Genomic DNA, 23,779 nt, shown 5'->3' on the forward strand with positions numbered 1-23,779 from the left:
GCTATCCATTGACGTATAAAAGTCCCAGACAAGTAAAAGAAATAAGTAAGGTATTCAAAGTTAAAGCCAAGGATGTTTTAATTGTTGGTAGGGGCTACCTTTTCAAGGAAATGAAGCTCTAACATTTTGTGGAATATCTCCTAATTTAGTAGAGATACCGTCAAAGTGCAAAGAATACAAATTACGTAAAAAAAGCTAAGAAAACTGAATCTGAACTTCTCTAAACTTTCAAATCCTCACTGTAACTACCTACAGGGTAGCCAAACTCCAACTAGGCACTTTTACAGAAAAGGTGTTTCTGATCCTCAAAATGGGTTTTGTGGAATATCTCTTAAACTATAGTCTATCCGGCGAACCTACGGAGTAATAAAATTCGATGGGCGGCAACTTTGGTCGACCCGCATTACACTGTAAAACAGGTACGTAAATATGAATCGAGACATGAAGTCCTTATATTAGAGAGAGAAAAAGATATTATATTGTAAAACGGACCGGATATAAACCAATACTAATGGACGGAGCGGGTCAACCCCCTCCTAATTTTCGCTTTTATTACTCCGTAGGTTCGCCGGATAGACTATAATTACGCATAGTTTACGTAATGAACCTCTTTGCGCACAGTTGTAAAAAAAGCGCACAGTTTTAAGATCGGCTACAAACTATTGCTCTAAAGCTGGGAAAAATTGATTTTGTTTACATTTCTTCCTTTATCAGAGTATACCAGGTGTCCAAGAGCACCCTGGACATAGGAGATTAACATGGTTTGGAAAAATGGTTTTGATTTTTTTGCGCCTGTACGGTTCATATAATGGAAAAACGTTTTAGATGAAAGTTGTAGAGCACATTTTCGACTATCAACTAGTAACATTGCTTGTAAATTTTTAATGAGTATGACCGAATCACCTATCTCAAGCCTCTTCATAACACTACCAACCGATTTAAAGTGATGAAAACAGTGGACTAGGAAGGTCTGCAGATGTTTGAAGATAAGTTGCTTTACTGTACAGGGACCACAAAAGAGGGCAAATACTTCCCTCAAAAGTGATACAATTTAGTGACTGCTAGTTTTATTGTATCCTTCTGTTTTGTAATGTTATCAACACACCATAGTGTTTAAGTGGTTTTATATTGTATGATGTTAATAAAAAAGCATTTTTTATAACTGATTATCAATGTTTTTTCCCTAGTTCTATAGGGTAAAGTCAGGAATGATATTTGATTAGCTCTATTAGTTAACTTGAACATCATTCACCTACAAGGATACTTGTAAAATGTCTACTAACCAAAAATAGTTTATGTGTAAGAAATGTGTAACTCGAGTTCACATTTGATTAGTAAAGGTATGTCCTGTGAAATGGTGTATTGAATTAGAACAAGTTGTTTCTCTTTAAAGACTTTCAATCACTACATTTCACCTACCTTTGCTAATTTGGAACTCCACTATTATCCAAACAAACATTAGGTTAGTAAGACAAAGTTGTGTTTAGCATTTTAGCTTGTATGGTGAATGGTTCACCCACTCACACTCAATCTGTGGAACTGTTTATGTGGTAAGACCAGTTTTCTTTGCCACCTATGGTACCAAAGCTTTTCACTTGAAGAAAATGTATACTGTACCTTGAACTGTGAATAAATAATTAATACAAATGTTCAGTGTACAAAGTTTTATTTGGAACAATTGAGTGTGTGGAAAAAAAAACACAATTATAATGTTAATACCTAAACCTAGAATAGAACAGCTCATGTAGATAGAGCAATTGAAAAGTTGTTTTTTTGACAATACCTACCCATATACAAAAACTTTTGTCACACCTGACTGATCATTTGACTGTGTAAGTCCATATTTTGTTCCTAGAAGGGGTTTCTCAGAAGTTTTATAGCCAGTTTAAGATTATTCACATTTCACAGTCACATCAAATTTTGAGATTTAAGTCAGATATCAAAATTGAGTCAATTTTAAGTTTTAGTTGCAACACTGATGAAGACTCTCACTGATGATAGTCCATGAAGTTAAGCACATTGAAGCTAAATCCCACAACTTTTGAAGGAAGTATTTGGCCTTTTTGTTGTTGTCCCTGTACACCAGATCTTCAAAGATCTGGCTTCATTGTCCACTGTTTTCATCACTTTAAATCGTTTGGTAGTGTTATGAACAAGCTTGAAATAGGTGATTCGGTCGTCCTCATTAAATATTTGCAAGCAAAACCAGTGTTTTCTTAAAGAATTTTGCTACAAAGTAAATAAGTTGAGTAGAGACATTGAATGAGGTTATAAACGCAACTTACCAGATTTTTGGGCTGTGGATACTGATAAAGTGTTTCTACCACGATTTATTTTTATTTTCTTTGCATTATGTGGGTAGTAACTCAAAAACTTGTTTTGATTACAAAATGACTGACAGCGATTTGTTATGATTTTGAAAGGTTGGTAGCACGGTCCTTAACGACCGCTTGGCGCGAGATTTAAAATTTCCGAATTTTAGAGCCGTTTTGCGTCTTAATGGTCAAATCTACGGTTTTGAAAAAATTACAAGTTGATAGCCGAAAATGTGCTCTACAACTTTTATCTAAAGCGTTTTTCCATTAAATGAACCGTACAGGCGCAGTAATGCATTGTTCATACAGTTTTAAGTAACTAACCACTTCATCTGAAATAGCAAACCTATCAAGTAATATTACTGAAAGTTTTCCCTTCCTTTTTAATAACTGTAATGTCATCAGAAATAATTATTTTAAGAATCACATTAATAATTATTTAAGTAACATGATTTGTGAATTTTACGTTATTATTCTTTTCTTTAGTGACATAATACCTATGATTAGTACAAATATGATGTCAATACGTAGAAAATATACTTTTTTAATTAAAATTTACTCTGAATTATATGAATTACCAAAACAGGACTTTCCATTTGGTCGTAGGTAAAGTATAGTACGTCACACGTGCTCTAAGGCATTTTACGCACTCATGGAATTACAACACTCGCCGCTACGCGGTTTCGTTCGTAACTTTTTCCATATCGTGCGTAAAATGCTTCTTACAGCACTAGTAATATACCATTTTTTTTACTGTTGAAAGACATCCATCATTACAAGAGGCGTTGCAATTAAAACGTATTTTCTCTGTATATTATCGAAATGTTCCATCTTTTTCTTTCTGTTTTCTGTTGAAACTTTCACCCTGTATCTCGAACATATCGGCTGTAATACCATAAGATCTTTAAAATTACTTTTTGCAAAAATGGCATTTTTTGAATGATTGTAACTTTTTTATTTAAACTCTTATAGATTTCGTTAAACCGCCATTAGAAAGAGGATAAAAAATACTACAAAATGAATTAAAACTGTCCTCTCTAGCTCTTTATGTTACCGAGATTATTGAATTTTAAAAAATACTGAAAAAAGACCCCTTGAATTTTTGAAAAATGAAAGATTTTTAGGTGCAAACAGTCACGTGACTATTTTCAAACATTAAATTTAGTTTTAAGGTCACGTAACACTTTTTACAGTGAAAATAGTCACTTGACGATTTTCAATCTTCAACTTTATTTTTAACGGTCACGTGACTCCCTTTTAACGTCAAAACCGCATTCTGAAGGTCACATGGACGTTTTTCACTTTCAAGCTAATACAAGTTTTATGTTTGGATTGATATTTTTAATAAAGTCACATGACTCTTTTTAAGGTGCAAATGGTCACGTGTGAAAATCGTAAAATGTATTTTTAACGATCACGTGACTATTTAAAAGTCACACAATAGTTTTTACGTTCAGACTGATATTTTTAATTTAGACCCACGACTCTTTTTAGGGTGCAAATGATCACGTGACGACTTTCAATCATCAAATTTATTTGTAACGGTCACGTGACTATTCAAACGTCAAATGATGAAAAATTAAAATTTTTAAGTCCTTTTTTTGTGGTTATTTTACCTAATTTAAGGTTCTTTGGTTTAAATATACCCTTTTTGGAACCCTCCTGGAGTAAAATAGAAAATTGCCAAAATTGCAATTTTTGCAAAAACGGCATTTTTTCAATTTTTGAATGGTAACTTTTTTATTTGAACTTTTAGAGAGATTTCACTAAAACGCCATTAGAAAGAAGATAAAAAATACTACAAAATGTGCTAAAACTGTCCTCTCTAGCTCTTTATGTTACCGAGATTATTGAATTTTAAAAAATACTGAGAAAAGACCCCTTGAATTTTTTTTGAAAAATGAAAGATTTTTAGGTGCAAACAGTCACGTGACTATTTTCAAACATTAAATTTAGTTTTAAGGTCACGTAACACTTTTTACAGTGAAAATAGTCACTTGACGATTTTCAATCTTCAACTTTATTTTTAACGGTCACGTGACTCCCTTTTAACGTCAAAACCGCATTCTGAAGGTCACATGGACGTTTTTCACTTTCAAGCTAATACAAGTTTTATGTTTGGATTGATATTTTTAATAAAGTCACATGACTCTTTTTAAGGTGCAAATGGTCACGTGTGAAAATCGTAAAATGTATTTTTAACGATCACGTGACTATTTAAAAGTCACACAATAGTTTTTACGTTCAGACTGATATTTTTAATTTAGACCCACGACTCTTTTTAGGGTGCAAATGATCACGTGACGACTTTCAATCATCAAATTTATTTGTAACGGTCACGTGACTATTCAAACGTCAAATGATGAAAAATTAAAATTTTTAAGTCCTTTTTTTGTGGTTATTTTACCTAATTTAAGGTTCTTTGGTTTAAATATATCCTTTTTGGAACCCTCCTGGAGTAAAATAGAAAATTGCCAAAATTGCAATTTTTGCAAAAACGGCATTTTTTCAATTTTTGAATGGTAACTTTTTTATTTGAACTTTTAGAGAGATTTCACTAAAACGCCATTAGAAAGAAGATAAAAAATACTACAAAATGTGCTAAAACTGGTCTCTCTAGCTCTTCATGTTACCGAGATATTGAATTTCAAAAAGTAGTAAAAAACGACCCCTAATACCCCCAGAAACATATCAGTTTGAAAGAACAGTGATTGACAAAATTGCTCGTAAAACCACTTGGAATGAGAAAAGGACAGTTTTAAGCTCATTTTTGGAATTCTCATTAAATTTTCTATCCAATAACCTGAAAAAAATACTACAAAATTTTGTATAGTCAAAGAGAAAAGCGGTGTCAAACTTGGAACTGCTAGAAACACAGTTTGAAAGAACAGTGAGGGACAAAATCGCCTGTAAAACCTACTTGGAATGAGAAAAGGACAGTTTTAAGCACATTTTTGGAATTCTCAATAAATTTTCTATCCAACCACCTGAAAAAAACACTACAAAATTAGGTACAGTCAGAGAGAAAAGCGGTGTCAAAATTTGAACTGTCAAAAACATAGTTTGAGGGACAAAACCGTCTGTAAAACCCACTTGGGATGAGAAAAGAACAGATTTAAGCACATTTTTGAAATCGTCATTAAATTTTCTATCCAATAACTCGAAAAAAATACAAAATTTGATATAGTCAGAGAGAAAAGTGATGTCAAACTTTGAATTGCTAGAAACACAATTTGAAAGAACAGTGAGGGACAAAATCGCCTGTAAAACCCACTTGGAATGTGAAAAGAACATTTTTAAGCACATTTTTGGAATCCTCATTAAATTTTCTATCCAATAACCTGAAAAAACACTAGAAAATTTGATAGAGTCAGAGAGAAAAGCGGTGTCAAAATTTGAATTGTCAAAAACACAGTTTGAAAGAACAGTGAGGGACAAAATCGCTTGTAAAACTCAGTTGGAACGAGAAAAGAACTGTTTTTATGCACATTTTTGAAATCCTCATTGAATTTTCTATCCAATAATTTGAAAAAAATACTACAAAATTCGGTACAGTCAGAGAGAAAAGCGGTGTCAAAATTTGAACTGCCAGAAACACAAGTTTGAAAGAACAGTGAGGGACAAAATCGCCTGTAAAACCCACTTGGAATGGGAAAAGAACAGTTTTAAGCACATTTTTGAAATCCTCATTAAATTTTCTATCTAACCACCTGAAAAAAACACTACACAATTTTGTACAGTCAGAGAGAAAAGCGGTGTCAAGGTTTGAACTGCCAGAAACACAAGTTTGAAAGAACAGTGATTGACAAAATCGCTTGTAAAACCCACTTGGAATGAGAAAAGAACATTTTTAAGGACATTTTTGGAATTCTCATCAAATTTTCTATCCAATAACCTAAAATAAACACTACAAAATTTGGTATAGTCAGAGAGAAAAGCGATGTCAAAGTTTGAACTGCCAGAAACACAAGTTTGAAAGAACAGTGATTGACAAAATCGCCTGTAAAACCCACTTGGAATGAGAAAAGAACATTTTTAAGCACATTTTTAAAATCCTCATTGAATTTCTTATCCAACCACCTGAAAAAAACACTACAAAATTTTGTATAGTCAGAGAGAAAAGCGGTGTCAAAATTTGAATTGTCAAAAACACAGTTTGAAAGAACAGTGAGGGACAAAATCGCCTGTAAAACTCAGTTGGAATGAGAAAAGAACATTTTTAAGCACATTTTTGGAATGCTCATTAAGATTTCTATCCAATAACCTGAAAAAAATACAACAAAATTTGGTATAGTCAGAGAGAAAAGCGGTGTCAAACTTTGAACTGCTAGAAATACAGTTTGAAAGAACAGTGAGGGACAAAATCGCCTGTAAAACCCACTTGGAATGAGAAAAGAACATTTTTAAACACATTTTTGGAATCCTCATTGAATTTTCTATCCATTAACCTGAAAAAAACACTACAAAATTTTGTATAGTCAGAGAGAAAAGCGGTGTCGAAATTTGAACTGCCAAAAACACAGTTTGAACGAACAGTGAGAGACAAAATGGCTTGTAAAACCCACTTGGAATGAGAAAAGAATATTTTTAAGGACATTTTTGGAATCCTCATTAAATTTTCTATCCAACCACCTGAAAAAAAACTACAAAATTTGGTACAGTAAAAGAGAAAAGCGGTGTCAAAATTTGAACTGTCAAAAACACAGTTTGAGGGACAAAATCGCCTGTAAAACCCACTTGGGATGAGAAAAGAACACTTTTAAGCACATTTTTGGAACTCTCATCAAATTTTCTATCCAATAACCTGAAAAAAACACTACAAAATTTGGTAGAGTGAGAGAGAAAAGCGGTGTCAAACTTTGAACTGCTAGAAACACAGTTTGAAAGAACAGTGAGGGACAAAATGGCCTGTAAAACTCACTTGGAACGAGAAAAGAACATTTTTAAGCACATTTTTGGAATCCTCAGAAAATTTTCTATTCAATCACCAGAAAAAAACACTACAAAATGTGATAAAGTCAGGGAGAAAAGAGATGTCAAAGTTTGAACTGTCTCTTTGACAGATGACATAATATTTATGCGGTATGTTCTGTAAAACTGTTTATTACTCTTTTCTGTGTTCCACCAGTCTGTGCATGCTAACACCAGATTTACTAGGAAGAAGATCTGTTACATTAAAAAAAAAACAGTTTACAGAGTGAGAAAAATAAATTATGTGTACCTATCAAATTCAAAATTATTATTCCATATAATTTAATTATTTATTATTAATATTACTAACAAAAGTATATTAGAGGTAATTTATCACATTAATAACCCATTTATGGTAATCAAGTTTGTGGGTTTTAATAAAGTTTTATTTGTGTACTTAATATTTTTATTGTGCTGTTATATTTTATTTACATACATAATATAAATATGTAAAAAAAAAAGAATATTTTTCAATTTTTTTTTTCAATTATTGGAAAACGGTCGTAGAATCACGTGCGGAAAGTGTCCTTTCCGCACTCGTCATAAATCATGCAGATTCACAGTCTACAAAATATTCTTTTCACACAACATATCGTTCATTTCAAACTAATACTCGTATTATCTACTTTAAGTTTTGACTGACTTGAGCAATCTGCTGTACCGGTTTAGGAGATAGACATCGCGCGAACAAAAAGCGGATCTTCAACCCTTGCAAAATTACGTATGCAGAAAGCGGGGCACATGTTTGCTCGACAGACAAAAAATTGCCGTTGCAAGACCAGTATAATCGTGCCAAACTGGTTTCTGCCATGGATCTGGTAGCATCATTGGCGAACCGTTTAATATTCGTACAATTGGCAAGCAACCCCTTTCACAGCGATCTACCGGGTGCGCGAAACGTGCAAATGCGAGACCCTCATAATTCCGTTAAAAGACGAAGGGCTAAAACCCGAAAGGGTAAAACAGCAAAAACAGGTAACAATATGAGCCTGATTGCGAAAAACTTGTTTGTGCGGTTTTCTTTGCGCCAAAAGTTCACGTGTGTTTAAATAAAAGAATCCAATTTGGTACCCTCGTTTAACTGGATCTTTTTAAGTGACAAAGGGTTGATTTGAATGTTCACTTGCATAATGCTACAGCACAAAGATTCTGTTTCTAACAATTTTGGTGAATAATGTCAATGGGGTCGTGATGAATTTAATTATTTTAAGAAGACATACTTCTTATTTAATATTAGAATCAAAGAAAATGTTCACCTTATTTGTTTAGTTTTTAGTTACTCTTAACCTAGTTTTTTGTCAAGTTAGTCAGAGAGTCAGTAGTCAAGTTATAAAGTCTTCTGTTGAAAGACTGTTACTGTTAAGGGTGTCCATTTGATGCCTTTTGTCTGTCCAAATCTTACTCAATACACCAAACTTGTTGTATTTTGAATTCCACTTTAATTCAACCCTTGCAGCCACAAAGAACACGCAGTATAAGCTTTTCAACAGGTCGTCTACCAAAAAAATGTTTTTGCTCTAATTAGAAGTAGGTACTACACTACTGTATTTTTTTTAAATAATTTTTTATTTTTTAAATACAATTTTTTGCTCTACACCCCTGAAAAGAGCAGTTCAAGACGATTCATTTGAGTGGTTGAACCAACCTGAACTCCCAAAAATAACCCAGATACAGGGTGTTGAAGTTTTGAACTAATTTTCGGTAAAAAGTGCTTCAAAGTAATTTTTGAAACTATTTAGAAAACGGTTAGATTTACAAAAAAACCCTACAAAAACTCCAAACTGCTTCTCAAGCAGTAGAAAGCCTTCCAAAACAGTCTGAAGCTTTTAGAACGCTCTAAATGCTCTTCATCTAGTCTAGAAGCTCTCAAATCATTCCAAGACAGTCGAAAAGATTCCGCATGCTTTTAGAGTAGTTTAAAAGGTTCCAAAAGTATCTAGAACCGTCAACAAGGTTTCAAATTCCTTAAAAGCAGTCCAAAAATGCTTTTTAAACTCTCCAGATACCTTCCAAATGCTCCTAAAGTAGTCTAAAAAGAATTGAAAATACTAGAGAAATAACACCAAAATGCATCTAAAGCAGTCAAAAAGCTTTTAAAATAGTCTAATAGCTTACAAATGCTCTTCATCTAGTCTAGAAGCTCTCAAATCATTTCAAGACAGTCTAAAAGTTTCCATATGCTTTTAGATCAGTTTCAAAAGCTTCCAAAAGTTTTTAGAACCGCCTACAAGGTTTCAAATGCCTTAAAAGCAGTCCAGAACCTTCCAAATGCTCATAAAGTAGTCTAAAAACAATTGAAAATACTACAGAAATAACTCGAAAATGCTTCTAAATCAGTCGAAAGCCTTCAAAAATCTTCTAGAACAGTCTAATAGCTTCCAAATGTTCTTCATTACTAGAAGCTCTAGACTAGAAGCTCTCAAATGATTCCAAGACAGTTTAAAAGTGTCCACAAGGTTTCAAATGCCTTAAAAGCAGTCCAGAACCTTCCAAATGCTCCTAAAGTAGTCTAAAAAGATTTCAAAACAATACAGAAACTCAAAAATGCTTTGAAAGAAGTCGATAGTTTCTCAAAACCATCTAATAGCTTCTAAATGCTCTTCATCTAGTCTAGAAGCTCTCAAATCATTTCAAGACAGTCTAAAAGTTTCCATATGCTTCTAGAGCAGTTTAAAAGGTTCCAAAAGTATCTAGAACTGTCTACAAGGTTTCAAATGTCTTAAAAGCAGTCCAGAACATTCCAAATGCTCCTAAAGTAGTCTAAAAAAATTGAAAATACTCCAGAAATATCACCAAAATGCATCTAAAGCAGTCAAAAAGCTTTTAGAATAGTCTAATAGCTTCCAAATGCTCTCCAGCTAGTCTAGAAGCTCTCAAATCATTTCAAGACAGTAAAAGTTTTCGGATGCTTCTAGAGTAGGTTGAAAGGTTCCAAAAGTTTCTAGAACCGTCTACAAGGTTTCAAATGCTTTAAAAGCAGTCCAGAACCTTCCAAATGCTCCTAAAGTAGTCTAAGAATTGAAAATACTACAGAAATAACACCAAAATGTATCTAAAGCAGTCAAAAAGCTTTTAGAATAGTCTAATAGCTTCCAAATGCTCTTCATCTAGTCTAGAAGCTCTCAAATCATTTCAAGACAGTCTAAAAGTTTCCGCATGCTTTTAGAGCAGTTTAAAAGGTTCCAAAAGTTTCTAAAACCCTCCACAAGGTTTCAAATGGTTTAAAAGCTGTCCAGAACTATCCAAATGCTAATAAAGTAGTCTAAAAATAATTGAAAATACTACAGAAATAACTCCAAAATGCTTCCAAAGCAGTCGAAAGCCTTCAAAAAGCTTTTAGAACAGTCTAATAGCTTCCAAATGCTCTTCATCTAGTCTAGAAGCTCTCAAATCATTCCAAGACAGTCTAAAAGTTTCCGTATGCTTCTAGAGCAGTTTAAAAGGTTCCAAAAGTATCTAAAACCCTCCACAAGGTTTCAAATGCCTTAAAAGCAGTCCAATTACTCCTAAAGTAGTCTAAAAATAATTGAAAATACTACAGAAATAACACCAAAATGCATATAAAGCAGTCAAAAAGCTTTAAGAATAGTCTAATAGCTTCCAAATGCTCTCCAGCTAGTCTATAAGCTCTCAAATCATTTCAAGACAGTCTAAAAGTTTACATATGCTTTTAGAGCAGTTTAAAATGTTCCAAAAGTATCTAGATCCGTCCACAAGATTTGAAATGCCTTAAAAGCAGTCCAGAACCTTCCAAATGCTCCTAAAGTAGTCTAAAAAGAATTGAAAATACTACAGAAATAACTCCAAAATGCTTCTGAAGCAGTCGAAAGCCTTAAAAAGCTTTTAGAACAATCTAATAGCTTCCAAATGCTCTTCAGCTAGTCTAGAAGCTCTCAAATTATTCCAAGACAGTCTAAAAGTTTCTATATGCTTCTAGAGCAGTTTAAAAGGTTCCAAAAGTATCTAGAACCGTCTACAAGGTTTCAAATGCTTTAAAAGCAGTCCACAACCTTCAATGCTCCCAAAGTAGTACAAAAAAATTCAGAATACTACAGAAATAACTCCAAAATGCTTCTAAAGCAGTCGAAAGCCTTCAAAAAGCTTCTAGAACAGTTTAATAGCTTCCAAATGTTCTTTATTGCTAGAAGATCTAGACTAGAAGCTCTCAAATGATTCCAAGACAGTTTAAAAGTGTCCACAAGGTTTCAATTGCCTTAAAAGCAGTCCAGAACCTTCTAAATGCTCCTAAAGTAGTCTAAAAAGATTTCAAAACACTGCAGAAACTCAAAAATGCTTCGAAAGCAGTCGATAGCTTCTCAAAACAATCTAATAGCTTCTCAAAACAATCTAATAACTTCCAAATGCTCTTCATCTAGTCTAGAAGCTCTCAAATCATTTCAAGACAGTCTAAAAGTTTCTATATGCTTCTAGAGCAGTTTAAAAGGTTCCAAAAGTATCTAGAACCGTCTACAAGGTTTCAAATGCATTAAAATCAGTCCAGAACCTTCCAAATGCTCCTAAAGTAGTCTAAAGAGATCTCAAAATACTACAGAAACTCAAAAATGCTTCGAAAGCAGTCGATAGCTTCTCAAAACGGTCTAAAAGCTTCCAAAAGCTTTCAGAATAATCTAATAGCTTCCAAATGCTCTTCATCTAGTCTAGAACCTCTCAAGTCATTCCAAGACAGTCTAAAAATTTCCGTATGTTTTTAGAGCAGTTCAAAAAAGGTTCCAAAAGAATCTTGAACCGTCTACAAGGTTTCAAATGCCTTAAAAGCAGTCCAGAACCTTCAATTCTCCTAAAGTAGTCTAAAAAGAATTGAAAATACTTCAGAAATAACTCTAAAATGCTTCTAAAGCTGTCGAAAGCCTTCAAAAAGCTTTTAGAACAGTCTAATAGCTTCCAAATGCTCTTCATCTAGTTTAGAAGCTCTCAAATCATTTCAAGACAGTCTAAAAGTTTCCAAAAGTATCTAGAACTGTCTACAAGGTTTCAAATGCCTTAAAAGCAGTCCAGAATCTTCCAAATGCTCCTAAAGTAATCTAAAAAGAATTGAAAATGCTACAGAAACTCAAAAATGCTTCGAAAGCAGTCGGTAGCTTCTCAAAACGATCTAAAAGCTTCCAAAAGCTTTTAGAATAGTCTAAAAGATTCCAAATGCTCTTCAACTAGTCTAGAAGCTTCCAAAAAATGCTAGAATCGTCTAAGATTTTGCAAATGGCTCTAAATCATTCCAGAAAATTCAATATGCTCTTTAAACGGTCCAAAACCTTCCAAATGCTCATCAAGCAGTTAAAAAAAATTGAAAATTTCCAAAACGGTCTAAAATATTCCGCATGCTTTTAAAGTAGCTTAAAAGCTTCAATTCTAGAACTTGACTTCAAAAAAAGTAAAAAACTTTGCATCACTGAAAGAGTGCTTCTTTAAAGCTTTTTTATGCTTTTTTAAGAAAAATAATTTTGCTTTTTAAGTCGGCCATAAGAATTTACAAAGTTCATCATCCATATCTCGGAAACCAATGAGGATTATTTTTTCTAATTACGTCATCGTGTTCTACGTAAAAAAGTGTCTTGGTTTCGAAACTCTCATTCGCTATGTTAAGAGGCTGTAAGCTTTCCCAAATTTTCCGAAGAAAGATAACTTAAATTGGAAACCGGGAATAAGTTTCACATAAAATGCTTTAAAACTTGTCCCATTTAACCGACTCGTACGGTTACCGAGATCCCAATACATGCAGAACCGATTGGCCAAGACTCGAAAATACAGAGTGTTGGAAATGATCAAAAGTTTTCTCTGTTCAAGTCTATAAAAGACTATACCGAGTGTATGGTTCAAAAATTGTGAAGTGAAAAGCAAAATTGCCCATTTAGTGAGGATTCTCTAAGTGATTGAATTTAACTAACCTTATGGGTTTCACTACAAAATGTTATTATATGAGAATTTGTGAAAGTTTTGTTTTAAAATGCAAACTTGGCAAAATACAGAATTGAAAATGAAATAATGCATCTCTTAGTCACTGAAATAAATACTTTTTTCCTAAAATCACCAACTCATTCTAAACCCAATAGACGATCCTCTTTTCATCACTTTGCATAATAGGCTTTCAAACAAAAGCGTTTTTTTCCAAAAAACTTGTTTAGTTAATGGTAAAACGAAACAAAATAGTTATTCACTAGTTAAAGTACTTTACAACTTTGGCATGGCTGTTGGCCGATGTAGAAAAGTTTATACCCGCAGGGTGTGGTGGAAAGAATAACTTATGCGAAGTGAAAATGGCCGACGAGAGCGAGTCGTTAAAAACAGTGGGAGGAGTCACCCCCGTGGGCCTAAGCCGCAAAAGTTGTGCGGCACAGCTCTAAAACTTCGGCCCTTAGAAGGGGGAAACAGCGTCCCTCATTCAAATCCCAGCTTTATCTCGCCTAACTTTAGGGGAAGTTTTCGCCCCGGCCGAAAGCTATCTCCTGTATAATTAACTTGCTTTCATGCCATTTTAGGTCTTATTTGAGAATCGCTTAGGTTTTATGTTCCCTGTTAAGGGTAGTCCCCCCCCCACCAACCTAAAAAAAGACGCCTTCATGCGTATAGATTATGTAAGTTTGGGATGGGGCTGGCTGCCTCAAACCACAAGACGAAGATATATGGCGTTTTTAATTTGCTAAATTGCGTGTCGGGATATTCCTGACACGAAAATTTATCTGGGGCTTACTTTGAAAAAAACCCTTAAAGTAAACCTATTTTTCGCGGAGGGATCAGCCACAAACAGAAACGATCCATTTATTTCCATTTTATCTCCTTTTTTTTGCGTTCGCCGCCGGAGTTAATGAGTTTTTCCCCTTCGTGACAGTGAAGTGTTCCGATACTTGCGTTTTAGTTCGTTTAATTACAACCAAGAACATGTCCAAACCGTAATGCACTAGTACCATGGTGTGTATGCTTGAGTTATCAAGAGAAACGTGATAGGAACACATTCCATCAACACAATTCCGTTCTCTGTCATTCAGTGGAAGAACGCTTTAGATAAACGTTGTAAAGCAAACATTTTCGGCTCTTCTCTCTTCTGTATCCACTTCTGGACATAGGGCTCCCCTTGCTGCTTCCATTTGAATCGGTTCATTGCCATCTGGTGTCATTTGCCAATATTCTTTGGCTGGGAATGCGGCCTCAGATGGGTCAAGCAAGACTTACCTTCCCATCGCTGTAGTCCAAAAGGATCTTCAGGAAATGAGACCAAAGGAAGTCCAGGTTCCAGGAACAGAATTGCATCGGCTTCCTCTGTCTTGGGAACCTGGTGCCATTTCCTCTTTTGTTTGGTCGATCCATCGTTTCTGTAGACGATCAGCACTTCTTTTATGCTGCCACTGTACTATACGTCTTGTTCATCTGTTGTTGTCTTGTCACATGTCGATGTGTTCTTTTTCCAATTTCCTCGTTCTGTATATGATCACTTGTGCTTACCCTCATAACACACTTCTTGCGATTGCTCGTTGTGTTGTTAACTGTGAGACTCATTGTTTCCATACCATAAGTCGAGACTGGCAGACTTTTTTAGGTTTGATAGGAATTGTTGGATTTCTTAATGTTTCCAATTCTCCTACAGCAGCCCTCGTGACAGTGAAGTGTTTTGATACTTGCGTTTTAGTTCGTTTAATTGCAACCAAGAACATGTCCAAACCGTAATGCACTAGTACCATGGTGTGTATGCTTGAGTTATCAAGAGAAACGTGACAGGAACACATTACATCAACACAATTCCGTTCTCTGCTTTCAAGAATTAGGTGTCCTGGAGAACCCTGACCGTAGGAGATTAACACGGGAAGTCAGTTTTTATGGAAGTCATTCAGTGGAAGAACGCTTTAGATAAACGTTGTAGAGCACATTTTCGGCTCTTCTCTCTTCTGTATCCACTTCTGGACATAGGCCTCCCCTTGCTGTTTCCATTCGAATCGGTTCATTTGCCAATATTCTTTGGCTAGGAATGCGGCCTCAGATGGGTCAAGCAGGACCTACCTTCTCATCCTTGTAGACCAAAAGAATCTTCAGAAAAGGAGACCAAAGGAAGTCCAGGTTCCAGGAACAGAATTGCATCGGCTTCCTCTGTCTTGGGAACCTGGTGCCATTTCCTCTTTTGCATCGTTTCTGTAGACCAGCGCTTCTTTTATGTTACCTTAGACAATACTGTACTATACATCTTGTTCATCTGTTATTGTCTTGTCACATGTCGATGTGTTCTTTTTCCAATTTCCTCGTTCTGTATATGATCACTTGTGCTTACCCCCATAACACACTTCTTGCGATTGCTCGTTGTGTTGTTAACGCTGAGAGTCATTGTTTCCATACCATAAGTCAAGACTGGCACCCTTTTTTAGGTTTAATAGGAATTGTTGGATTTCTTAATGTTTCCAATTCTCCTACAGCATCCCTCGTGACAGTGAAGTGTTTTGATACTTGCGTTTTAGTTCGTTTAATTACAACCAAGAACATGTCCAAACCGTAATGCACTAGTACCATGGAGTGTATGTTTGAGTTATCAAGAGAACCGTGACAGGAACACATTCCATCAACACAATTCCGTTCTCTGCTTTCAAGAATTAGGTGTCCTGGAGAACCCTGGCCGTAGAAGATTAATATGGGAAGTCAGTTTTTAAATCATTCAGTGGAAGAACGCTTTGGTTTACGTTGTAGAGCACATTTTTGGCTCTTCTCTCTTCCGTATCCACTTCTGGATACTGGCCTCCCCTTGCTGCTTCCATTCGAATCGGTTCATTTGCCAATATTCCTTGGCTAGGAATGCGGCCTCAGATGGGTCAGGCAAGACTTACCTTCCCATCGCTGTAGACCAAAGGAATCTTCAGGAAATGAGACCAAAGGAAGTCCAGGTTCCAGGAACAGAATTGCATCGGCTTTCTCTGTCTTGGGAACCTGGTGCCATTTCCTCTTTTGTATCGTCGATCCATCGTTTCTGTGGACAATCAGCACTGCTTTTATGCTGCCTTGCACGCCACTGTACTATACGTCTTGTTCATCTGTTGTTGTCTTGTCACATGTCAATGTGTTCTTTTTCCAATTTCCTCTGTCATGATTATTATCATCCTGAAGATGAGATTTACTCAAATCTCCCTCACCTCCTAGTAGCATGATAATATCGTCATAACTGGCATCAGATTCACCCTGACCATTCATTCTAATATTCTAGTAAATAAAGAAAATTTAAATAAATAAGCTTGAATAAAAATTCTATTATAGGGATATTACACTCAGTAACTTCCGTTCCGGAAGGAAACAGCTTTCTAAGATCCCCTGATCTTCAATAGTCTGATTTTTGCTCGAATTTTTTAGAAAACTGACTTTCCAGCTCTCATTAAAAGTCTCTCTTGACAATCAACAACCAAAAACAAAAAAAAACCTTTTTTTCCACCTTCTACCTCCACGTACCACCTTTTTCACCTCCTTTGAAGTTCATCAAGTAATACTGTTAATTTTCTTAATAACTACATACAATCCTACTAAAACTAACTATAATGGTAAACACTTGACATCCCTACAAAAATGTACCTTTTCTATAAATTAAATAAATAAATTTTCTTTATTTTCTTGAAAAAAAAATCCTTAATTTCAAGACACCTCGTTCTGTATATGATCACTTAGGCTTACCTCCATAACACACTTCTTCTTCTTCATTCAGTGGAAGAACGCTTTAGATAAACGTTGTAGAGCACATTTTCGGCTCTTCTCTCTTCTGTATCCACTTCTGGACATAGGCCTCCCCTTGCTGCTTCCATTTGAATCGGTTCATTGCCATCTGGTGTCATTTGCCAATAATCTTTAGCTGGGAATGCGGCCTCAGATGGGTCAAGCAAGACTTACCTTCCCATCGCTGTAGACCAAAAGGATCTTCAGGAAATGAGACCAAAGGAAGTCCAGGTTCCAGGAACAGAATTGCATCGGCTTCCTCTGTCTTGGGAACCTGGTGCCATTTCCTCTTTTGTATCGTCGATCCATCGTTTCTGTGGACGATCAGCACTTCTTTTATGCTGCCACTGTACTATACGTCTTGTTCATCTGTTGTTGTCTTGTCACATGTCGATGTGTTCTTTTTCCATTTTCCTCGTTCTGTATATGATTACTTAGGCTTACCTCCATAACACAATTCTTGCGATTGCTCGTTGTGTTGTTAACTGTGAGAGTCATTGTATCCATACCATAAGTCAATAGCCATAACATGCTTTTTTGGACGCAGATGGGAACCTAATATCCGAAAGCTCAGACCTTATAAACATGTGAAAAACTTTCACAGAGCAACTTTTTGATGATATACGTACAAGCCATGACGATGATGCTTATGGGCTTTCAATTCTACGATCCGAGGTGAAGACAGCCATACGGTCTTTAAAAAACGACAAAAAACCTGATCCGGACAACATACAGGGTGAAATATTGAAATTAATGTGCGAAACAGATAACCAGTTTCTTGATATTTTGTTCACAGAGAGAGGACAGTTCCCTGAGGACTGAACCAGATGTGATCAATACCGCCTAATAGGATTGATAAATCAAACACAAAAGTTATACAAAACAGAATATACACAAAATGTGAAACCAACATCTCCGGAACGCAGTTTGGCTTTCGTAGCGCACTGGGTACAAGGGAAGCGATCTTCAGCCTGCAGGTTCTCATCCAGAGGTGCAGAAATATGAACAAAGACAATGTTAAGCACAGGCATTGACGGAAAAGATATTATCGGTAATATGTATTGTTATTGCCAGAAAGGGAGTGCGACAGGGATGAATTCTGTCACCTTATCTCTTATTCAACCTACACTCTGAAGAAATCTTTGGAAAAGCACTGGCGGAATTATCAGATGTCATCAAAATCAATGGACTAGCAATCAACAACATTAGATATGCCGACGACGCAGTAGATATAGCAAATAACAATGAAGAGCTACAAAATATTATGCAAAACATAGACATGGACTCTCCCTGAATATATCAAAAACAAAACGTATAATTATTAGCAAAAGTCAGCATCCTCCATAGATCAGGTGGAAAGGTTTCTCGGAAACACAGTTAACGCGAAATGGGATCAGGCACCAGAGATACAATCACGATAACGTGAAGAAACTGTTTAGCATCAAAGATATTTCTCTACAACTAAAATGAACGCTAGTCAGGTGCTACATATTATCTGTTTGGTTGGATGGTGTAGAGGCTTGGACCACAACTGAGGCTTCTTGGAAAAGACTGGAATCCTTTGGAATGTGGACATATCGGCGTATTTTGAAAATATCCTGGACGGAACACCAACATGGAAGTCATGCAGAGATTAGGGAAGGAGAAGGAAGTCGTCTTTACAGTCAAAAAGCGGAAGCTGGAGTATTTCGGCCAGATACTAAGACATGTAAAATACCAGAAGAGAGGACCAAAGAGGAGACGACATTCTTGGTTGCACAACCTACGCCAGTGGTTTGAATTGTCTATCTGTTGATCTGTTTAGAAGCGCTGTTGCCAACGCCAATGTTAATAGCCAACGTCCCCAACGGATAAGGCAATGAGAGAAGAGAAGAAGCCCATGTTAGTCGAATACGCCTTGTTATTTCGTTTGAATCACCTATCTCAAGTCTCTTCCTAACACTTCTAACGATTTAAAGTGATGGAAACTGTGGTCAACGAAGGCCTGTCAGATCAGTGAAGCTAAATTGCTTTACAGTACAGTGACAACCACAAATACTTCCTTCAAAAGTGATTTAGCTTCAATTTGCTTAACTTTATGGACTAGCATCAGTGAGAGTCTTGATTAGTCTAGAAATAGCTAAAAGAGAAACTAAAACTTAATGTGAAAACTCTATCAGAGAGGACAAGAAGGAATCAATCTACAGGCAAGGCATCAATTTACTATGCAGACCGAAAAAGAAGGACGTCTACCTTTCCTGGATGTAATGGTGACAAGAAAACCTAATGGAGCACTGCTATCTCAATAGTGGATCTAATCATCATCCTAGCCGAACTGATCAAAACCCTATCGGAGCGGACAGGAAGGGTTTGCAAATCATCAGAGTTAGAAAAGGAGCTTAAACATCTGAAAAGGGTTTTCGGATAGAACGGATACAGTAGACAACAATACAACAGAGCCACCAAAACCGGAGGATGTTGAAGAGAAAGTTGGTTCTATCTGTCCGCGGCAGATGTGCACGTTGGCAAGGGTTGCATATTTATAAAAATTTTGTGTAAAATCGACATATTTGATGACAAAAGCACAGCAAATACAAAAAGAATATTTTGCACTATAAATAAAAAATAAAATTTTGTAGTTTAAAAAAGTTCATCAATAAAACTCATTAATATTTATTGAACACACTTTTTCCCATAAATATGTGCGACATTTTTCAAATAACACCGACTAAAGTCATTTGCATGCATCCGCCCAACTAAGTAATTTTTTCCGGATATTAAAAAAGTTTTCTTATTAGAATTATTAATGGAGAAATTTGCATAAGACTAACTTTGGGACACGTCCAGTTTTTAATAATAAAAAGCTCCCCCTGAACGCGATTCTTAATTAATTTTTCTCCAGTCAGTTTCATTAGTTTATAGCGGCCGCTTTGTATAACGAGATTTCTAGTTTATGCGCCGTTTTCTATGAATATTTTTATACTCCCATTTAAGTTGAATGGTAATTTTATTTATATGTTTTTTTTAATTATTTTTTTTACTGATTTAGTGTTGTTTTTCAGGTCTAGGGAGAGCGGCAGTTCACCAGAAAATCGGATCGTCATAAGCAGTTTATTTAAGGAGAACTTTAAGTTGTATTAATAGAAATAAGTAATATTATTCACTTTGGTTTTATTTATCATTCGGAAATCAAGTTACAAACATCATTTTTCAAACTTTTATAATAAATTTTCCTTCTTAAATATGGAAAAAGTTAATACTATTTAAGTTATTTGTTATATTAATAGAAATAAGTAATATTATTCACTTTGGTTTTATTTATTATTTATTTAAAAATAGACACACTGTTGTTATCTAGAATTACTTCCATTAAGGTATATTAACGACCATATAGCGAGAATCAAACAATTATTAGAATGACGTCACAGTGGCAAACATTTTGTTGTATTAAATTTCAAAAAAATTTTTTGAATCAGTAAAAAACACTTTTTTTATCAACTTTTTCCCAATTTGTTCAGCGCCCCCTTGCGGCTAGGTGTTCTGGATATCTACATTTTCCGGTAGAACTATTTTTGGAAATCTCTGAGTCTTGACCATCTGTCAACTTCAATGATCTTTGGACGTAAGTCTTCAGTCAAGTTATTAATGGTTTCACTACAGGGTGTTTGAAAAAAGAGAGCGGCGTTGCCAAATTTTCATTTTTTCTATAAACTATAGGAACAACATTGTCCTGTTTTTATTTTTGTATATAATCTACCGTTTTTAATAACAATGCCATTATGTGGTTTGTGAAATATGTTATATGGAAACTGCAAATTGCCGGATATACATATTTTATTTTGTAGTGTTTTTTCAGGTTATTGGATAGGAAATTTAATGAGGATTCCAAAAATATGCTTAAAACTGTCATTTTTTCACTCCAAGTGGGTTTTACAGGCGATTTTGATTGTCCTTTCAAAGTGTGTTTCTGGCAGTTTTGACACCGCTTTTCTACTTGACTGTACTAAATTTTGCAGTGTTTTTACGGGTTATGGAATAGGAAATTTAATGAGGATTACAAAACTGTGCTTAAAACCGTCATTTTCATACTGCACGTAGGCTTTACAAGCGATTTTGTCCTTGACTGTCCTTTCAAACTGTGTTTCTAGCAGTTCAGATTTTCACATCACTTTTCTACCTGACTGTACTAAATTTTGTAATATTTTTTCATGGTTTCGAATAGAAAATTTAGTGAGGATTCCAAAAATAGGCTTAAAACTGTAATTTTTTTACTCTAAGTGGGTTTTACAAGCGATTTTGTTCTTGACTGTCCTTTCAAACTGTGTTTATGACAGATCAAATTTTGACAACGCTTTTCTACCTGACTGTACTAAATTTTGTAGTGTTTTTTCATGACATCGAGTAGGAAATTTAATGAGGATTCCAAAAATGTGCTTAAAACAGTCATTTTCATACTGCAAGTGGGTTTTACAAGCGATTTTGTCATTGACTGTTCTTTCAAACTGTGTTTCTGAAAGTTCAAATTTTGACACCGCTTTTCTACCTGACTGTACTAAATTTTGTACTGTTTTTTCATGACATCGAGTAGGAAATTTAATGAGGATTCCAAAAATGTGCTTAAAACAGTCATTTTCATACTCCAAGTGGGTTTTACAAGCGATTTTGTTTTTGACTGTCCTTTCAATCTGTGTTTTTGGCAGTTCAAATTTTGACACCGCTTTTCTACTTGACTGCACTAAATTTTGTAGGGTTTCTACGGGTTATTGAGTAGAAAATTTAATGGGGATTCCAAAAATGTGCTTAAAACAGTCATTTTCATACTACAAGTCAGATTTACAAGCGATTTTGTCCTTGACTGTCCTTTCAAACTGTGTTTCTAACAGTTCAAATTTTGACACCGATTTTCTACCTGACTGTACTAAATTTTGTAGTGTTTTTGCGGGTTATTGAATAGGAAATTTATAGAGAATACCAAAAATGTGCTTAAAACAGTCATTTTCTGATCCTAATTGGGTTTTACAAGCGATTTTGTCATTGACTGTTCTTTCAAACTGTGTTTCTGACAGATCAAATTTTGACACCGCTTTTCTACTTGACCGTACTAAATTTTATAGTGTTTTTTCATGACATCAAGTAGAAAATTTAATGGGGATTCCAAAAATGGGCTTAAAACTGTCATTTTCTTACTCTAAGTGGGTTTTACAAGCGATTTTGTCCTTGGCTGTCTTTTCAAAGTGTGTTTTTGACAGTTCAAATTTTGACACCGCTTTTCTACTTGACTGTACTAAATTTTGTAGGGTTTTTACGGGTTATTGAGTAGAAAAATTAATGGGGATTCCAAAAATGTGCTTAAAATAGTCATTTTCATACTACAAGTCAGCTTTACAAGCGATTTTGTCCTTGACTGTCCTTTCAAACTGTGTTTTTGGCAGTTCAAACTTTGACACTTTTCTACTTGACTGTACGAAATTTGGTAGAGTTTTTACGGGTTATGGAATAGGAAATTTAATGAAGATTCCAAAAATGTGCTTAAAACTGTCATTTTCATACTCCAAGTGGATTTTACAGGCGATTTTGTGCCTGACTGTCCTTTCTAACTGTATTTTTGACAGTTCGAACTTTGATCCTACTTTTATCCCTGACTGTACTAAATTTTGTAGTATTTTTTATGTCATTAGATAGGAAATTTAATGAGGATTCCAAAAATGTGTTTAAAACTGTCATTTTCTTTCTCTAAGTGGGTCACGTGACTGCCTAGCTAAATTGTCCTCTAAAATCTGCAATAATTAAAGTTCAACACAGTGTTTCTGAGATTTATGATAGTTTTTAACAATTATCACGTGACCGTTTAGCTAAATAGTGTTCCAAAATCCAGTGGCAACTGTCACTAACGTCAAAAATGTCAAATGGTTTTCAAAAGTTGCAAAAATCGGGGCTTAGAAATTACTTCTTGGAGTATTCGATATCAAACGTCTTTCTGACATTTATGACAGTTGTCACGTGACCGTCTAGTAAAATACTGTTCTAAAATTAATTATTATTAAATATTATATTAGTGTTTTATTTTTATTAGATTTTACAAGAAAACTGAGAGTTTTATGGTACAACATGCTAGTTTGGCAAAACAACGAATTGAGAAGTAGTGCGGCATTGCCAAACTTTTACAATTTCCGGGCAAACACGAAAGTTTTACAAAATGTAACGTTGACTTTAGTCGACGATTTTTGGCAATTTGGCAATGTTGTTGGAAAAATGGGGGACGTTGCCAAACTTCAGGTACTAATCTGTCGTCTGTGTACTTTCCACTGGCAGTTAGGTTAAGATGTAATTGTATTGTAAATACATACGTTTTTATTTTATTATTAAACAGTTTTTAAATTACTCAACAAATTTCATTGTTATTTAATGCCCCTTTAGATGAACGATAATCAATTTCAATTGTAAATGTTTGCTTTTTTGAAACATTTATATACGAGTAGTTTTCAACTACTATATTCCATACTTAGAATAGCCCGAGTCCGGTCCTTACAACTTATATTAGGTAGGTAAAACAGGTTTCTACTTGCATCCCCTATTCCAAGAGAGACTCCTGTATGCAGCAGCTGTTACAGTTTTAATTTCAATTTGTACACCCTTAACTCGATCAATAAGGGTTAGTTGGACAACTGACCACTAGATGGCGGCCATTATAAAAAAGTTGGAGAATATGTTTTCTATGATCAATAACCTTATTAAAAACTTTACTCATCCAGGAAATTTGTTAATTTTTCAAAATTATTCTTAATTTAGAGGACCGTCCTGTATTTTTCTCTTTTGTTCGGTTT

General features: G+C 34.9%; 1 long non-coding RNA gene across 1 annotated transcript in view; it reads left to right on the plus strand.

Moving 5' to 3' along the window:
• LOC145729073 (uncharacterized) overlaps window positions 1-23,322 on the plus strand; it is a 39,013-nt gene extending 15,691 nt beyond the window's left edge. The window contains exon 2 of the long non-coding RNA XR_014178252.1: window positions 20,018-23,322. This is a non-coding gene — a long non-coding RNA (uncharacterized LOC145729073). The remainder of the gene's footprint in view (window positions 1-20,017) is intronic.
• Window positions 23,323-23,779: the final 457 nt, after the last annotated feature.

Source organism: Ips typographus, linkage group LG5, assembly GCF_016097725.1.
Source record: "Ips typographus isolate SLU linkage group LG5, UJ_Ityp_2.0, whole genome shotgun sequence".
Classification (NCBI taxonomy): domain Eukaryota; kingdom Metazoa; phylum Arthropoda; class Insecta; order Coleoptera; family Curculionidae; genus Ips; species Ips typographus.